Here is an 18970-nt window from a genome sequence, read left to right on the forward strand (position 1 = left end):
GTTCTAAAACAGAAAAATGACAAGGCCAGGCAATCAGGGTTAAGTGGCTTGTCCAAGGTCACACAGCTAGGAAGTGCCTAAGGCCAAATTTGAACCCAGGGCTTCCTGACTCTGGGCATAGTGTCCTATTCACTGAGTCTCCTAGCTGGCCTCTTTGGAGATTTTTGAGCAGTCTAGCAACATACTCAGATCTATGGTTCTGGAATATCCGTTTGGTAGCTGTAGAGAAAGAAAACTCTTAAATCTTCCAAACAAAGATAATCATCTCTTGGCTACCCCTGTCACGGGGACATTGGGAGGCTCAAATGAGATAATGTCTGTAAAGTGTTTTCACAAACATTCAACGCTCTTTAAATGTCAACTATTATTATCCCCATTTTATAAGCTCTGAAAAGGGAATTGGCTTACTCAGTAGGTCACTTGACTCATTATGTGGAGCCCTTTAACTTGAACCCAGGCCTCCTGACTCTCAGACTTGGGGTTAGGCCTGAAATCATTTTTTGTTATTGTTATTGTAATGAGTATTATTATTATTACACCCGAGGTCTCTCCGGTGACTTCAGGGAGCACAGGTTACCCACGTGCCTTTCAGCTGATGGCGATGTGGGGGAATAACTGTGTACTTTTCTTTCTTACTCCTCCTCATTCCCTCTGGAATCAGGAGAGGGCATGAGCAAAAAGAGCCTGTAGGAGGGGGTGGACTCTAGCCAAAGCTACCACCCTTCCTCAAACTCAGCCCAAGACTTCAGGGCAGCTCTGAGTCGGTGTGACCTGAAGTGGGCAGACGGGGATGGGGAGGGCCAAGCAAGGCAGGGCTCCCTTTGAAAGAGTGTTGGTGTTCCGGACTTCCAGCCATGCCATGGATGGGGGCCCCCGCCCAAGGCTTAGCCTGCAAAAGCATACAGACAGACCTTTCTCTGAACCACCCATTCCCGAATAGATGGAATAACTAGATAGGGACCAATGAGAAGTTTTCTATTTGCTGGAGCTGGGGTTTGGGGTGCCAGTTTCCTTGGGACACAGTTCTGGGAGGAGGTGGAGCCTCAGAAGATAGAGCCATATTCCACAACCCAGTCTTCCCTCCCTGAATCTTCAGTACCAGGCATCTAGGGGTGAGGGTAAAGAGAGACCTTGCCCTCTTGGCATGGCCACACTGGGTCCCAGTGCCATTCTTCCTGGGGCACCTTTCTTATTACATCACTCTTCCCCCCAAATGATGCCTGCCCAATAGAGCATGGCCCTGCTCTTGGAGGCATGCCGCAGGCTCCTAGCTACGTCCTGTATCCCATTCTCCTCATACAACTTGCCTTCGCCTCTTTCCCATTCAAAATGGTGCCCCTCCATCCCTTGCTCTCCTCTTGCCCTCTTGGTATCTTTCCTCATGCATCTCATGTGACTCCCAAGCCTGGAATTATTTGCTGTTATTATTATTGTGATAACAATAATTGTTGTTATTATTAATGGTAATTATTATTAATATGCTCTTCCGAATCAGACTTGATTTCCATCCCTGGTTCCTTTAATGAACTTCTCCTGGAATATTACCTACACTGGGCTTGAACCCATTTCCCCATCCTTCAGCTTTAGGCAATCAGTTCCAGCCTTGAGGCTTGATCCTTAAGATCAACAATCAACTGACTCGGGTGCCCAGGAAGTAAACCAAGTTGAGTTTTGCCAACTTTTACAAAATCAGCTACCAAAGTAGTTATAATAACTCCTGGGGGGCAGCTGGGGGGCCCAGTAGATGGAGAGGCAGGCCTGGAGACAGAAAATCCAGGGTACAAATCTGGCCTCAGATACTTCCTAGTTGGAGGACTTTGGCAAGTCACTTAATCCCCATAACCTGGCCTTTCCTGTTCTTCTGCCTTAGAACCAATATAGAAGTATTGATTCTGAGTGGGAAGATAAGGGCTGAAAATAATCATAAAGGGTCTTTAATACTGATCAGAAAGATTGCCATCTGGGTTTCCCTACCGCACAATGCACTGTGGTACTTGGGTTCCCCAATAAGACACAGACAAGGAGGCAGCTGGGTAGCTCAGTGGATGGAGAGTCAGGCCTAGAGACGGGAGGTCCTGGTTTCAAATCTGGCCTCAGATACTTCCTAGCTATGTGACCCTGGGCAAGTCATTGCTTAGCCTTTACCACTCTTCTGCCTTAGAACCAATACCCAGTATTGATTCCAAGATGGAAGGTAAGGGTTAAAAAAAAATTATATTTTTCCTGATTAATTTCTTAAGATAATGAGTTGCTGAACATTTTTATTGGTAGAGGGAGTTTTCTCACTGGGAGTTCTCCTTAGATCCAGTCCCACTCCATTCTCCCTGCAGGTTCAAGGCACCATGCTAGGTATTAGAGATACAAAGAGAGACTGGAAAGCACTCACTACCTCAGAGGAACTTTTGAAGCAGTGGTTGATGGGGGCGAATCCAAAAAGGGACAATCCCCAAATATTGGGAGTCTATTTAGTTTCCCACAACTACCACTAGACCTTTTGTAAAAACCCTTATCATCTTAGAATCAATACTGCATATTGATTATATATGATTAGCTAGGCAGTGTCTGAGGCCACATTTGAACCCAGGACCTCTGATCTCCAAGATGGACACTCTATTCACTGAGATACCTAACTGGCCCCACCATTAGCTTTTAAGCTCCTTGAGACCAAGATTTATTTAGTATATCCCTAGCATCCATCATCAGGTTTTTGCACATAGTAGGTGCTTAATAAGTATAATAAGTAAAATAAATAATAAATGATCTGTTGAATTTGAAATGCTAGGAACTATAGAACCAGAAAATAAATAACAACAAAATACATCTGGAAGAATAAAAGGTCAAGAATATCAAGGGAACTAATGAAAAGAAAATGTGAAGGATGGTGGGCTGGTAGTACCAGATTTTAAACTGTACTATAAAGCAGCGGCCATCAAAACAATATGGTACTGGCTAAGAGACAGAAGAGAGGATCGATGGAATAGACTTGGGGTAAGTGACCTCAGCAAGGCAGTCTATGATAAACCCAAAGATTCCAGCTTTGGGGATAAGAACTCAACATTTGACAAAAACTGCTGGGACAATTGGAAAACAGTTTGGCAAAAATTAGGTTCAGATCAATATCTCATACTCTATACCAAGATATGGTCAAAATGGGTATATGATTTAAAGATAAGAGTGATATTATAAGTAAATTAGGTGAATGGAGAACTCTCAGATCTATGGAGAAGGGAAGAATTTATGACCAAACAAGAGCTAGGGAACTAAATTACAATATATAAAATGAATAATTTTGGTTATATTAGATTTAAAAGGGTTTGTACAGACAAAAACAATGCAGCCAATATTAGAAAGGAAATAACAAACTGGGGGGAAATTTTTATAACAGATTTCTCTGTCAAAAGTCTCATTTTTCAAATATATAAAAAACTAAATCAAATTTATAAGAATACAAGTCATTCCCCAACTGACAAATGGTCAAAGGATATGAATGAGCAGTTTTCAGCTAAAAAAGCAAAACTACCAATAATCATATGAAAAAATGTTCTAAATCCTTCTTGATTAGAGAAATGCAAATTAAAACAACTCTGAAGCATTGCTTCACATCTATTAGATTGACCAATATGACAGTAAAGGAAAATGATAAAGATTGGAGGGGATGTGGCAAAATTGGGACACTCATGCACTGTTGGTGGAGCTGTGAACTGATCCAACCATTCTGGAGGGCAATTTGGAATTATGCATACCCTTTGATATACTCACTGCTGGGTCTGTATTCCAAAGAGATTTTTTTTTTAATGGGAAAGGACCTGTTTGTACAAAAATATTTATAGCTGCTCTCTTTGTGGTCACAAAGAATTGGAAACTAAAGGATTGTCCATCAATTGGGGATGACTGAACAAGTTGTGCTCTATGATGGCTCTATTGTGCTATAAGGAAGGATGAACAGGATGATTTTAGAAGGAGCTGGAAAGATTGGCATGAACAGATGCAGAGTGAAATAAGAAGAACCAGGAGAACCTGGTACACAGTAACTGCAATATTGCAGAATGATCAACTGTGATAGACTTAGCTATTATTGGCAATACAATGGCCCAAGATAATTCTGAGGGACTTTTTTTTTTTAATAAAAACCCTTATCTTCTGACTTGGAGTCAATATTGTACATTGGCTCCAAGGCAGAAGAGCAGAAAGGGCTAGGCAATGGGGGTTAAGTGACTTGCCCAGGGTCACACAGCTAGGAAGTGTCAGAGCCCAAATTTGAACCCAGGACCTCCCATCTCTAGGCCTGGCTCTCAATACACTGAGCCACCCAGCTGCTCCCTGAGGGACTTATGACAAAAAATGCTCTCCACCTCTAGAGAAAGAATTGTTGGTGTCAGATGCAGATGAAATCATATGATTCTTCATCTGTTTATTTGGGTTATGTTTGGGGGTTTGGGTTTTATAGGATTACTCACTTAAAATGAACAATATGAATATATATTTGCATGATAATACATGTATAATCCAGATCAAATGTCCTGCCAGCATGGGGAGAGAGGAAGGAAAATGTAATTTAGGAAAATTTGGATAGAAATTCAATTCAATATTACATGGTATTGGGAAAGAAAGAAAGAAGGAAAGAAAGAAAAAAAGAAGGAAAGAAGAAAGAAAGAAAGAAAGAAAGAAAGAAAGAAAGAAAGAAAGAAAGAAAGAAAGAAAGAAAGAAAGAAAGAAAGAAAGAAAGAAAGAAAGAAAGAAAGAAAGAAAGAAAGAAAGAAAGAAAGAAAGAAAGAAAGAAAGAAAGAAAGAAAGAAAGAAAGAAAGAAAGAAAGAAAGAAAGAAAGAAAGAAAGAAAGAAAGAAAGAAAGAAAGAAAGAAAGAAAGAAAGAAAGAAAGAAAGAAAGAAAGAAAGAAAGAAAGAAAGAAAGAAAGAAAGAAAGAAAGAAAGAAAGAAAGAAAGAAAGAAAGAAAGAAAGAAAGAAAGAAAGAAAGAAAGAAAGAAAGAAAGAAAGAAAGAAAGAAAGAAAGAAAGAAAGAAAGAAAGAAAGAAAGAAAGAAAGAAAGAAAAGACTGGGGCCTAAACAGAATATTCTGACCAAAAAAGAAGAGGGAGGATGACTGAGTGAACACTGGGGGGTGGGGTAGGGGGGGAACAGGAAAGGCCCAAAGGGGAAGGAACTTTTACACTCCTTCATGAGACTGTCCAGCCCTTCTCTAGGTGTCTTTTAGCCCTGCAGCTTGAAGGATGCCATGGTGGAAGACACTGGGGAACAAGGTGAGGGCGATTCAGGCTTCTGGCACTCAGGAAAGCAGGTAAGAAGGCAGCTCTTGGGCTCTCCCTCCTTCCCCTTCCTGAAGATTGTTAAAGCTCTGGGGAGGTGAGAGGAGCTCTTGTCGTGGTCACTAGAATTCAGCCTGGAGAAAGAGGGATCAGTGGGAAGGGGCTGGGGAGGCAGGGGTTGGAGAGAGAGAGAGGAGAGAGCTAAAGCAAGGGGAGGAGGAGAGAAAAGGCAGAAGAGAGGAGAGGGAGATGGGGAGATAGATGTTAGGGGAGAAGAGAAATAAAGAAAAGATAAGAGGCAGACACAGAGAGAAACAGACAGAAAGACAGACAGACAGACAGACAGACAGACAGACAGACAGACAGAGAACGGCTCTCGTCTTTATTCTGGCCTTGTATGACTTTAAGATATTTCAGCAAAGTGGCTCAGTGGGTTGAGAGTCAACCCTAGACACAGGAGGTCCTGGGTTCAAATATGACCTCAGACACTTCTTGGCTGTGTGACCCTGGGCAGACCCATTGTCTAACTAGCCCTTACTCCTCTAATGCCTAGAGAGAAGGTGAGATTAAAAACAAACAAACAAACAAACAAAAAAACAACCAAAAGACAAAACAAAACTACTTCCTCTTCCCTCAACTTCAAATACCTCATTTGTAAAAATAATAGAACCCAAAGGGCTCCAGGGCTCCTCTCAGCTCTGGACTACTCTTATTTTAATTGTTTTTATTTTTATTTTTTAATTGACAATTTTATTGAATTAATTTAGAACATTTCTTTTTTTGATTGTTTTTATTTTTATTTTTTAATTGAAAATTTTATTGAATTAATTAATTTAGAATATTTCTTTTTTTGATTGTTTTTATTTTTATTTAGAATATTTTCCCATGGTTCCATGATTCATGTTCCTTCCCTCCCCTCCTCCAAACCCCCTCCCGTAGCCAATGAGCCATTCCCCTGGGTTTTATTGATCCAGAAGCTCTGGACTACTCTTGTGGTTAAATATTTCTGTCTATTCAATTCCTCCACAGCCCTTAAAGCCCAGCTCTACAACCATCTGTCTCCTGAGTCTTTTCTGATCTCTATCACCCTCCCACCCCGCCCCACTGACATTTATCCAACCCAATAAACATTTATGAAGCTGGCCAGGCTAAGTGCTGGGAAAGCAAGAGGCAAAAGACGGTCCCTGTCCTCCTGGAGCTTCTACTCTAATGGGAAAGGCAATCTGCAAAGAGACACTTAAAGCAAGCTACCTGCAGGATAAATAGGAAATCATTAACAGAGGATGAGGGAGGCCAAAATGACCAGCCTTGGAAAAACAGGCCTTACTTAACAAAGCTGGCTGGCCTTGGGAGTTTGTCAGAACCATAAATATGCCAGCTGTAGTGGGTACCTGATAAAGGCCAGGAAGACCCCAATAAATATGCCAAACTCCAGCTGCAGGAAGACCCCAATAATATAGAATTGTCAAAGTTCCAAGAATAGTAGGAAGCAGATAAGAGCTATACATACAGGAAAAATTCCAAGGATGGTAGCTGAAAAGTATTTAAAGCCCAGCCTGTCAGAAGCAACTTGGAACTCTGATGATAGAGGTTCCCACTGATGCGCGTATCAGTTCAATAAATGGCCTTTCTCTGCCTGTTTGCATTGTTCGTGGACTTCCATGGTGGTGGGTGAAATCCCGGACCTTAACAAGGGAAGGCTCTGGAATGAAGAGGGGTTGAGGAAGAAATTAATCCATTAGAAATTAAGAGGGATTCAGTAGAATTGCTCATTGGTCATGGGAGGGATTGGGAGGGAAAGATCATGAATCATGGAACCATGGAAAAATAGTCTAAATTAATTAAATTAATTAATAACAATTATAATAAATAAAATTTTATTGATTTAATTAATTATTAAAATTAAAATCTAATTAAATGCAGATTTTTTAAACAAGAAAATTTAAATTAAAAAAGGAAATTAAGAGAGATTATAGAAGGTAGGATTTGAACTTGGACTAGAAGGAAGCCCGGAGGCAGAGAGGAGGAAGAACATTTCAGAGATGGGTGACCCACAAGAGAAAATGCCCAGAGCCAAGAGATGGAAGGTTTAGTTTATAGCCAGAATTCCTGGAAAGGCTGGAAATGTAGGAGGGGGTCTATGTTATCAGAGCTTTGAATGTTGAAGTATTCTGTGTTTGATCCTAGAGGTGATAGGGAGCCACTGGAGTTTATTGAGTAAGGGAGGGTGGTGTGATCCAATCTGCGCTTTGGGGAAATTGCATTAGTGACTGAATGGAGGATAGATTGGAACAAAGGGATAGACTGGAGGCAGATAGATTCCCCCCAGCAGCCTCTGGTGATAATCCTGGGTGTGACCTGGAAGACCTGTAGGAGAGACTTGTGGTCCATACAATTGATTCATCATTGAATACACCAACCCCTACCTCAAAGGAATCCCAACTACAATCACCCAAGAAGTGTGCAGGCTCTGCTATAGCCTATTTTCTCCTCTTGCATCTTCTCTTCTCCCTGGGTTTTGGGATGGTTCCTCCTCTGTTTCCTTTGCCAAATCCCCATTCATGGCGTCTCTAGATTCCATCATCATCACAACAAGGCTAATTAGCATTTCTTTGGTACCTACTATGTGCAGACACTATATCTGCATCTGTCTCTAAATATAAAATCGCATCTGATCCTTGATGCCTCTTCCTTCCTGACCTCCTTCATGAACAGGTTAAATGATCATCTCCAATGCTGATGACTCCCAAAGCTGGGCTTGACCTATAGTCATTGTTGATTAAGTGCATTGTCAGGAGCAGCTAAGCAACTCCATAGAGAACCAGGGCTAGAGATGGGAGGTCCTGGGTTCAAATTTGACCTCAGACACTTCCCAGCTGTGTGACCCTGGGCAAGTCACTTGACCCCCATTGCCTAGTCCTTACCACTCTTCTGCCTTAGAACCAATACACAGTATTGATTCTAAGATGGTAAGAGTTTAAGAAAAAAAATGTTTTTTAAAGAAAAAGTGCCCTGTGTTATAATTAAAATAGTTGATGTTGTAAACTGTAGTGAGTTAAATTGGTGGAAGATATAAACTGTGATAGATATAAGAGAGGGTGAGTAAATTTGACCGCTGAAAATATGTTTCACTACAGTGTCTTGGTTTTTAAATCAAATATAAGGTGGTCGCCAGGGAATATATTCCCAAATTATGAATATGCCCAAATCAACTGGGTTTTATAGAGAATTTAATTAATAATACAATGAGAAATTAAAGAAAAGGAGAAGGAGAGAGAAAAGGAATTAATGAGAAAAGAATTGGTCGGCCCAGGGCAGGCCTGGCCAACCCAGGCCTAAGCCTTAAAAGAGAAACCAGTCAGTTATCACTCACCATAAGATTGTCCAAGTAAGGGATTCAGGGGGACAGAGTCTCCCCAGAGGGAGTTCCAGCCAGAGTCAGCCTCCCTTGAGAGACCTCCTTAGAGAATTCCTCCAAGAGCTCCTTCTCAAGCGATCTCCAAAAGAATCTCCTTCAAAGCCTTCAAAAGCCTCCTCCAAAAGGATCTATCTCCAAGGATCTATCTCCAAGGAATCTATCTCCAAGGATCTCCAAGCCTCCAAGGATCCCTTGCTCAAGAGATTCCTTTTCTTATATAGGAGGTTTTTTCCTATGTCACCTCCCCTAAGTTCTTCCATCTACCAATCACCGTAGATGTTTTCTAAAAGACAGCCCATCTGAATTCCAGCTAAGTCGACTAACCTCCTCAGTAAGAGTGAACCAGAGAAAATGCTGCTGTGTTGACTAATCCCCTCAGTAATTCTGAACCAGAGAAAACACAGCTGAGTCGACTAATCTCATTAAGAGAAAACTTGCCTGACCCTTTTAGGTACCTAGCATCCCATTGTATCAATTCTAAAAACCAGGCATGGCTCAAAGAACTCCTTGCCTTATTATAAGCTTAGGTCCAAGTACTTTCATTGTTTAGCAAGGAGTTTTCTCCCCTAAAGCAGTCTTAAGTACGGGTGGAGTAGAGGTCCTCCCATAGCAAGGAGTTTTCTCCCCTAAAGCAGTCTTTTTTTTTTTTAATAAACCCTTACCTTCCTTCTTGGAGTCAATACTGTGTATTGGTTCCAAAGCAGAAGAGTGGTAAGGGCTAGGCAATGGGGGTCAAGTGACTTGCCCAGGGTCACACAGCTAGGATGTGGCTGAGGCCAGATTTGAACCTAGGACCTCCCGTCTCTAGGCCTGGTTCTCAATCCACTAAGCTACCCAGCTGCCCCCTTAAAGCAGTCTTAAGTATGGGTGGAGTAGAGGTCCTCCCATTTCTGATCCTGGCGAGTTCTCACATTAAAATGGGGAATGTTTCCAGTAGGGGATTTGTTCCAATGGAGGATTCCTCAATTTTTAACATTCACAAGTCTGAGAAATTTCAAGATTTACACCTGTCACTCAGATCCAGCCCTGGTCTCTTTCCTGAGCTCCAATCCTGCATTGGTACCAGACATCAATAGCCATTTCTCCCAGGATGTCTCCCCTCGGTGTCTTGAATTCAGTGTGGGCCTCCCTCTCCTTCTTCCCCACTTCCTCATTTCTGCAGAGAGCACCGACATCCCTCCAGGCTCCCAGGTTTGTAACCTCACTCACCCCTGAGTTTCTCCTCAACCACACACCCCTTAGCCACGAGCTGCCAGGGATATAGGGTTCGCTATACCTCGCCAGATTGCTGGCATCCCTCCCTTTTTCTTTCCACTCCTACCACTGCATCCTGGTTCTGGCTCTCCTCATGCACCTCTAAGCCTGGGCCTTTGTAGTGGCCTTCTGGATGGTCCTCAAGTCTCCCCATTTCATTTCTCTCTGTAGCCAAAATGATCTCTTTTTTCTTTTTTAATTTTTTTAAAAAAACCCTTCCCTTCCATCTTGAAGTCAACACTGTGTATTGGCTCCAAGGCAGAAGAGTGGTAAGGGCTGGGCAATGGGGGTCAAGTGACTTGCTCAGGGTCACACAGCTAGGCAGTGTCTGAGGTCACATTTGAACCCAGGACCTCCCGTCTCTAGGTCTGGCTCTCCAACCACTGAGCTACCCAACTGCCCCACCAAAATGATCTTTCTAAAGCCTAGGACTGACCATGCCGCCCCCCTGTTCAAGAAGGCTTCTGGGAGAAAATTCAAACTCAATATTCAATGTTTTTACAAGACTACATATGTATAAAGGATATCAAATTGCTCACCTTCTCAATGAGGGCGAAGGGGAGGGACAGAGGGAGAGAATTTGGAATTCAGGATTGAAAAAGTATAGATTAAAATTATTTTTACACATGATTGCAAAAATCTGGCTGCAATTTAACTTTCAAAATTTATTTATCCTTATTGCTAGTGGCTACAAGCCTTTCTTTGACCACAATAGAGGAAGAGTTCCTTCCCTCTGGGCACTTTGAACTCCAAGGCTTGGCCCTGGTCAGTGTCTCATGATTCAAAAGGGCAGAATGGAAAGGAAGTTCTCTGTTGCTAAGGGGCAGGGTTTATTTAAGTCCTGGCCCCTTTATCTCAGGGAAGAAGCTAATTCTGCTTGAGAATGTCTGGTTGCCAGGGACCCTAGGCATGGCCTTGGTCAACATCCCTGGATCTAAAAAGAAAGGTGTTGGAGCAGCTAGGTGGCTGAGAGATTGAGCTATAGGCCTGGAGGTGGAAGAATTGGGTTCAAATCTAACCTAAGATATTTCCAAGTTGTATGACCCTGGGCAAGTCACTAAAGATAGATAGATAGATAGATAGATAGATAGATAGATAGATAGATAGATAGATAGATAGATAAATTGATTGATATAGATAGAAGGAAAGGAGTTCCATATTGCTGAGGCACTGGGTTGAGCCTCGAAGGGCTTTGAGTTCTGGATCACAGCACCATGTAAGGAGGCTAGTCCCAGCTTCGGGAAGCAATTTATGGATCTGATAGGATAGATCCTTTTGATCCACAAGGTTCCCTAGCCAAACTCTTTGAATCAAAGCATTACACTTGTCAAGATATCAGTCTGGCTCTCTGGCTGAGTAGTCCCAGGTTTGGCAATGATTTAAGAGCTAAAAGAGTATATGGGTGGGAGTTCTCTACCCCTGAAGTCTGAGGTTCAGTGACAAGGCTCTCATAACTACCAGGCCACCTCATCTCAGCTTGGGTGAGTAACTAGTGAACTAAGAACTGTGAAAGGAAATTCTTGGTTCTCTTCATCTATTCTGAGTTTATACTGGTGAAAAGGGAATCCTTCATTCTCTTTGCCTAGTAGGAGTTAAAACTTTGGTTAATAATAACCCAAGTACCTCACTAGATTGTGAAGACAGGATTAACTCCCCTTTGTCTCCTTGTGAATTAATCAACAAAAGTGAATATACCCATACTTAACCCTAAAGTAAGGGAAGTCCACAAACTCTTACTCCAGGAGTTTACACCTCCAAAAGGAAGACACCCCTACTTAACCTTAAGTGGGGGGAGGTGTGCAACCCACTGTGAATCCAAACTGGGTGACAACTCAGAAACTTGTGAATCTGAGGAGAGTTAACAATTAGAAGTGAGAAGTCAATTCCACAGACACTACCCCTGGGCAGTGCTAGACAATTTGGAAACTGATTGGCTCCTGTGAGGAGGGGCAAGGACAAGAAACCACCATAAAAGCCAGAAATCCTTGAGCTGGGGCAGTCTCATAGAGTGTCTCCTGGAGATAGTCTTTGAAGGAACTTCCTGGAGATTGTTGCCTGGATCGTGGCTTCAACTTTGACTCCATTGGGTGAGTGAAAGCTGACTCCCTTCCTAGTTTCCTAAGAGACTAGTTTATATGTTGGAGGAGGCCACTTGGTTACTCACTACTGGCCCTCCTGGCTAAGGACTAATATAGGTATTTTCTTTAACCTTTTTCACATTTCTCTACTTTATTGTTTCCCCTTCATTTTGGTAAATAAACTTCTGACTTGAGATATAATAATTTCAGCAACCACCTTAATTTCATATAATTTAAGTCCAACCATTAAATTTAACCTTTACAGAACCTGTGATCCACCTTGGTTTGCCACCCAACCTGATGAATGGGTTGGATTCTGTCAGAAAGGAACAACTCCAAGGGGTCCTTCCAGGAAGCTTTATTTGCAGGAAAGGAAGGAAGGAAGGAAGGAAGGAAGGAAGGAAGGAAGGAAGGAAGGAAGGAAGGAAGGAAGGAAGGAAGGAAGGAAGGAAGGAAAGAAGGAAGGAAGGAAGGAAGGAAGGAAGGAAGGAAGGAAGGAAGGAAGGAAGGAAGGAAGGGATGGAGGGAGGGAGGGAGGGAGGGAGGGAAGGAGGGAGAGAGGGAGGAAGGAAGGAAGGAAGGAAGGAAGGAAGGAAGGAAGGAAGGGAAAGGAAGAAGAAAGGAGTGGAGGGGAAAGAGGGAAGGGAGGGAGGGGGAAGGAAGGAAGAAGAAAGGAGTGGAGGGGAAAGAGAGAAGGGAGGGAGGGAGGGGAGAGAGAAAGGAAGAAAGAAAGAAAGAAAGGAAGGAAGGAAGGAAGGAAGGAAGGAAGGAAGGAAGGAAGGAAGGAAGGAAGGAAGGAAGGAAGAAAGGAAGAAAGAAAGGAAGAAAGAAAGAAAGAAAGAAAGAAAGAAAGAAAGAAAGAAAGAAAGAAAGAAAGAAAGAAAGAAAGAAAGAAAGAAAGAAAGAAAGAAAGAAAGAAAGAAAGAGTAAGGGAAGGAGGGAGGGAGGAGAAAAGAAAGAAAAGAAAAAAGAAAAGTGACTCCTAAAAAGGAAAGAAGGGAGGAAGGGAGGGAGGGATAGAAGAAGGAAGGAGAGGAGGGAAAAGGAGAGGGGTTTGAGCTGAATAAAAAGAAAATTACAAAGGTGATTTGAAGGAAGGAAGGGAGGAAGAAAGGAAGGAAGGAAGGAAAAGTGGGCAGAGACTAGGGAAGTCTCCTAATAGAGTCAGTTGATCCCTTTGAGAAGGGACAGTGGATCTCTAGGCATGGACAGAAAATGAGAGACCAGAGACTGTCAGTGATTGGCAGCTGGTCTGGGGATTTTATAGTGTTTCTCTAGAGCAGGGGTCTCCAAACTTTTTACACAGGGGGCTAGTTCACTGTCCCTCAAACTGTTGGAGGGCCGGACTATTTAAAAAAAATAAACTATGAACAAATGCATAGGGATTCTGTCATATCTTGCACAGGCCCATCACTGCCACCACTATACTGGGCAGCAGTATACACAGTGCAGAATCCCCTCCCTTAGATTGTTGCTCATCATGCTGACATCTTCCATTGTGCAGCCACATAATCCTCTGTGCGGCGCCTCGTTCTCATTCAGTTACTCTCAGAACAAGGCGCCACACAAAGGATTATGTCATCGGAAGTAGTACTGTACATGAGCGATGCCAGGCTTTGCAGAGCCACCACATACAGAGCTCCTCTCACTGACCACCAATGAAAGAGGTGCCGTGGGGGTTGGATAAATGGCCTCAGGGGGCCATATGTGGCCCCCAGGCTGTAGTTTGGCTAGCCCTGCTCTAGAGCATTCCTTCAGCTCCAAAGGGAAGAAAGGACATCCCTCTTTAACCTCTAAGAAAAGATGGGGTGGGGTTTCACCCCAGAACATCTAAGTGGTGATAGATGGGCCTTCTTTCCAGATGAAGGATAGGTCAAGACTACCCAATGCTTTAACTTTAGGCTCCCTGAATGGGGAAGGCAATGGTGATGGCGATGGCAATAGCTTTGTTTCAGGGATGCTAAGTTGTCAGAGTACACTTGGCTAAGGCCAAAGAGTGTGCATTTATGGGGGTGCCAGGGTGGAGTTTGGGTGGAGCCAGCTAGTTACTGAGTTTCCAAAGCAAATTAAAACTGCATCACAAGTCAGAGTTACAAAATAGAGTTTAAGTAACAACACAGAGTTTAAGAAACATCAACAGATAACAGAAGAAAAACATTTATTTCTATTATGTCTTCCCCGTCAAGGGCTCTGTGTTTCAGCCAGATTGACTTGGCTGGTCTGCATCTCCCTGCAATCTTCTATCTCTGGCCTTCCAGCCTTTGCCCAGGCTGTCCTTGGATTTATAATGCTCTCCCTTTTCATTGTCTAACTTCCGGGATCCCAGCTCCCATGAAAGCACCCCTCCTGGCCACCTCTAACAGGAGGTCTTTTGTCTTCCTATCCCTAGTTCTAGCACAGTGCTTGGCACACATCAGATGCTAAATACATGCTTGTTGGAATGGACTGAATAAATGGTTGTTAACTCAGATGAGAGGGAGGGAGGAAAGGAAAGAAGGAAGAAAGAGGGAGAGAGAGAAGGAACGGTATTAATTTTGTACATCTTTGGTAACAGTTGTCCTCTCCATGGAGCATGGGGGTGTCCTGTGGCTCAAAGGGAGGTAGACAAGACATCTATCCACCTTCTCTAGCTTCTTCTCCCTCCACTCTTCTCCAAAGACTTTAATTCCTGCCAGGAAGGGAAGCAGAAGCCAAGGTCAGAGGCTCGGTTATTCTGCTCTCCTCAGAGAGGGGGGTGACTAGATTGGAATTGCATTTTTTACTATCACCCTTAGATACTGTTGGTCTTCGGGATGTGATTTTCAGGTTTGAGCTAAACTTCCGATTGCTGTTTCTTAATAGAGAAAGGAGGACCCAAGCTTTCTATCCAAGGCTTTACCCTTTTCCCACCAAATACTAGATCCACAATGAACCCATATAGCAGGTAAGACAGAAAACTATTTAACCAAGTCAAAACAAAAATTTAAAAAAAGTGAATATATAGCAAACAATACAGAGTGAAGGAGATCTCCTATTGGAAGCAAGGGAATAGCTTAGCCAAGAGCTGAGCTGAATCACAAGAGCTGAAGAAGGAAATGGCAAATCCCTCCAGTATGTTTGCCAAGAAGGCTCCAAATGGGGTCGTGAAGAAGAATCAGACTAGTGAAACGAGCAAACAACAACAAAAAACAAGAGTCTCGGATCCTAACCAAGAGGAAGGTCCCCAAAGTTTCTATCTGATGTATTGAGCAGAAAGTGACAGTCGAGACTGTTAGCTCCTCTTCTGTCAGTCTCTTCATAGAGTCATATTCTCCCTTTACCTTCTCTGTTGAAATTGGAAGCCTCCAACTACTGAAGAGAGAGAGACAGAGATAGATAGAGACAGAGAGATAGAGATGGAGATGGAGAGAGGGACAGAATGAGAGGGAGGGGGAGAGAGAAGAGAGAAAATGAGAGAGAGGGAGGGGAGAGAGAGAGAAAAAAAAACCTATTTGCCTCAGTTTCCTCCACTGTAAAATGGAGATATTAATAGCCCCTACCTCCCAGAATTGTTTTGAAGATTAAATGACATGATGTTTGTAAAGTACTTAGCACATGCCTAGTCCTTGCTACTAATCTTAGAATTGATATTAAAAGAAAAGACAAGGATTTTAAAAACTAAAGTTCTTAGCATAGTGCCTGACATATAATAATTACAATATAAATGTTAGCTATTGTTATAGTTATCATGACTACCAACTATATATAATGGAGGAGTTTATGGCTCCACTGTCCAAAGTGCTGGCCAAGAAGTCAAAGAAGTCCATGATGAGTGAAGCTAGGTGGGAAATGAGGAGATATATGTTCAACTGTATGCAAAGCAGTTTGAGAGAGAGGACTCTAGCAGCTGAGGGGCTCAGAAAAGTCTTTCCGAAAGGAAGAGAAGGATTCTAGGAGGCAGAAATGAAAAAGGAATGGATTCCAGAGATGGAGAGCATTCTGTAGGAACACTTGGGGGTGTGTGTGTAAGGCCAAGGAGAAGGAGTAAAGTTCAATAAGGCTGGAAAGGTGGATTGGGATCAGTATCATTCTCCCCCTCCTTAGAAGATTTTTTTTTTAAAGAAAAAAAGGTTGGGAGGACCTGGGTTCAAATTTAGCTTCAGACATCTCCTCACTGTGTGACCCTGGGCAAGTCATATAACCCCAATTCCGCAAAGGAGTGGGGGAAGTGTCTTCTCATAGCTAGTTCTTTGTAGTATCCACATTTTATCAGTTTTACGCAATTTAATGCCAGATCTTTGAAAAATTCAAACTCATATAGCAGTGGAAAGCCATATGGTGGTTATGAGCAGGAATAAGGAATCGGAGAATAGTAAATACAAAATTATAAATCTTGCATTAGTCATTGAAGCGGACTCTGTTGTTTTGGGTGGAAAAATCAGTATCGATTAAAAAAAGTAGCTCACGGTCTAGTAAGAAAGCTTTCGGTCTCCCTTCTGGGATCCACCCAGTCATTCAAGACCCAGGAGGATGTGTGACCTTTGGGACCATTTTACAATGCGGGCGGAAGATGCGTGATTTGGTCTCCACGCCTGGAGATAAACTGTCTATATTGAGATCCACCCCTTGGCCCTGCCTAGGTCCCTGAGGGAGAAGAGGTAAGTCGTGTTTCTTTCTGGGAAGCAGCCTTCCCGAGTCTCTACGGGGAAATGAGTGGGGAAACCAGCAGCCAGCCTCCCCTGGACTTTGCCTTTTGCTACCTCAGGGAGTTTCGGGAAGGTCTTAAGGAAAAAGGGAAAGTGGGAGCTCTCAGGTTGGTCAATTGCTTGGGCTGAAGGCAGGTTTCCCGGAAAGGGAGGTTGATTGATGTTTATGAAAAACCTTGAGTCCTTTTGTGGTTTCCCCTTTGCCTCATATCCGATAATACATTGTTACCTTGTGTGCTTGCAAAGGGAACTGGGGACTTTTGGTCCACATTTGAGATAAGGTATATTCCGAGGTTAAACAGCAAACTCAGGATGGACGCAGAGTAAGCCAAAGGGTTCTAATTTAGGGCAACAGCTCCTCTTCATCCTCAATGAGTAATGGCGTTGAGTTCAAATGCTGCCTCAGACTTAACAGCCGTGCCTCTGTTTGCCCGTCTGTGAAATGGTGATGGTGGCACCTGGAGTTAGTGAGGACGCAATGTTATAATTTAGTGTACTGTGCACGGGTTAAGCTCGGCCCTTTTAGGGACTAGGGGTAGAGATGGAGGCTGCTGCCCTGAGGCTATAGGAGTACTGACCCGCCTCCTGGTAGCAGATTTGCCGCCCTCCCCCTCCCCATTGATTTCATTCTCTTCGGTTCCCAGGGCAGGGCGCGGTAGCTGAGAGGTAGACAGGGTAGACAGCTGGGGCTTAATAAATGCTAGTTGCCTGGGGGAGGGGAAGACGCCACGAGAGGCGAGGCGGATTTAAGGGGTAGGATGACGAAATCGCGGGTACTGTAGGCCCGAGGATTGCAGCAGCAACCACAGCTTAGGCTCCCGGCCTTGGCCTCGGGGAGTTGGCGGTGGACCAGGTGGAGCACAAATGAGACACACGTACGTGTGCGCGCATGCGCGAGCCAAGGGAGTTGGGGGTAGGGAGGCTCGCGCTCGGGCGCACGCGACACAGGGTGCTGCTTCTGCGTTTGCGCAGGGTAACCCTAGCGCCTGCGCAGTGAAGGCCCGGCCGCAGGCGCCGCCGCCGCCGCTGCCGCTCCGGCTGCTGTCGCTGCTGCTTAGAGCGGCCATGGGACAGCCACCGGCCGCGGCGCAGACCTGGAGGTAGCGACGGCGAGCGGCGGCGATCGGGGCCGGCGTGCGGCTGCCGCCGAGCCCCGGGACGAGCCCAAGGAGCGGCCGGGGGGTCCCGGGAATGTAGAGGCGTCGGCAGCTACGGCTGAGCGGTGAGGAGGGGCGGACGGAGGGCGGACCCAGGGGGTCAGGGGGCGGATCTAAGGGGTCAGGGGGTGGGGCAGTGCCGGCTGGCCACCCCATCCACTCACCCTCTCCTGCCCTCCCCATCCCTGCGGAGAGGAGGAGGGGTGAGTGTGTAAATTGTCCGAGTATGTAATTCGAGTATGTTTGCCCCTCTGGGTGAGTGTGTAAATTGTGTATGCCCCTCTGGATAAGTGTGTAAATTGTTTTTAGTGTGTTTGCTCCTCTGGATGAGTAACTTGTCTGAGTGTGTCTGCCCCTTTGGAGAATGTGCGAATGCCCCATCCCTCCGTCCGTCTCTGTGTGTCTCCCTTCAGGAGGGTGCCCACCGGTTACCCAGCTCCCTAGTTGACACTCCCTCTCAATAGCTTATTGACCCTCATTAGCCAGAGAGAAACCAGGGAACAAGCATTGGATTAAGTGCCTGTCTTAACCTTTACCGACCTGAAACTTGTTTGCCCCTGACCACCACCCTGGGAAGCTGTCGTGCTTGCTCAACGCTGGGCCTCTGAAACCAACCCCAGAAGTGGACGGTGACTGAGCCATGAATGATTCACAAGTGGCCCTATGAAGGAGGGCAGCAGCTTTTCCCCTGAGCAGTAGGCAGAGGCTATCAGGTGTTGGGGCACTGGATAGAATGAGGCTTTCTTGAACACTCGCTGCCCAGCTGTAGATTTAGTGCCACAGCTTTGGGAATTTTCTGTGTGTGAAACACATCCCAGAGGTCAGTTTTGGAAAACAGTGTGAGCAGATCTTGGAATGGTCATTCACTGGGGGTGTCCTCTATCCTTTGGTGACCTGTACTTTAGTTTCCCTAGGACTGGCCACCTTGTTGGTAAGGGTTCTCCCTCCACTGGTGCAGATGGACAATCTGCATCAGGAGGTGGAATGGCAGAAAAATCATCACCATGTAACCGACCTGCTGATGAATGAACCTCTCTCTAAACTTAACCAGGCTGGTAGTCCACAGCCCATATTGAGGCTACACTCCAGTCTTTCCAGCTTGATAGGATTTGCTCCAGCTTCCTTTCTGGGCAGGC

The 18970-nt window shown here is 44.3% G+C and overlaps 1 protein-coding gene and 1 long non-coding RNA gene across 5 annotated transcripts in view; one reads left to right on the plus strand and one right to left on the minus strand.

Annotated features, from left to right (window-relative positions):
- The first annotated feature begins 11895 nt into the window (after window positions 1-11895).
- The window catches only part of NADK (NAD kinase), a 50766-nt gene continuing 43691 nt past the window's right edge, over window positions 11896-18970 (plus strand). The window contains exon 1 of one of the 4 annotated variants that reach the window (XM_056796015.1): window positions 11896-12022. The gene's annotated coding sequence lies outside the window, so the exon portion shown is untranslated. Of the gene's footprint in view, window positions 12023-17766; window positions 17900-17975; window positions 18038-18970 lie in introns of those variants that run through there. The other 3 variants (XM_056796019.1, XM_056796016.1, XM_056796018.1) reach the window with 3 other exon arrangements.
- Window positions 13876-17745, minus strand: LOC103098678 (uncharacterized). Its single transcript, XR_461484.3, has 3 exons — window positions 17557-17745; window positions 16907-17135; window positions 13876-14681 (listed from the first exon to the last, which is right to left on the minus strand). It is a non-coding gene; the product is annotated as an uncharacterized LOC103098678 (long non-coding RNA).

Source organism: Monodelphis domestica, chromosome 4 (genome assembly GCF_027887165.1).
Source record: "Monodelphis domestica isolate mMonDom1 chromosome 4, mMonDom1.pri, whole genome shotgun sequence".
Lineage (NCBI taxonomy): Eukaryota > Metazoa > Chordata > Mammalia > Didelphimorphia > Didelphidae > Monodelphis > Monodelphis domestica.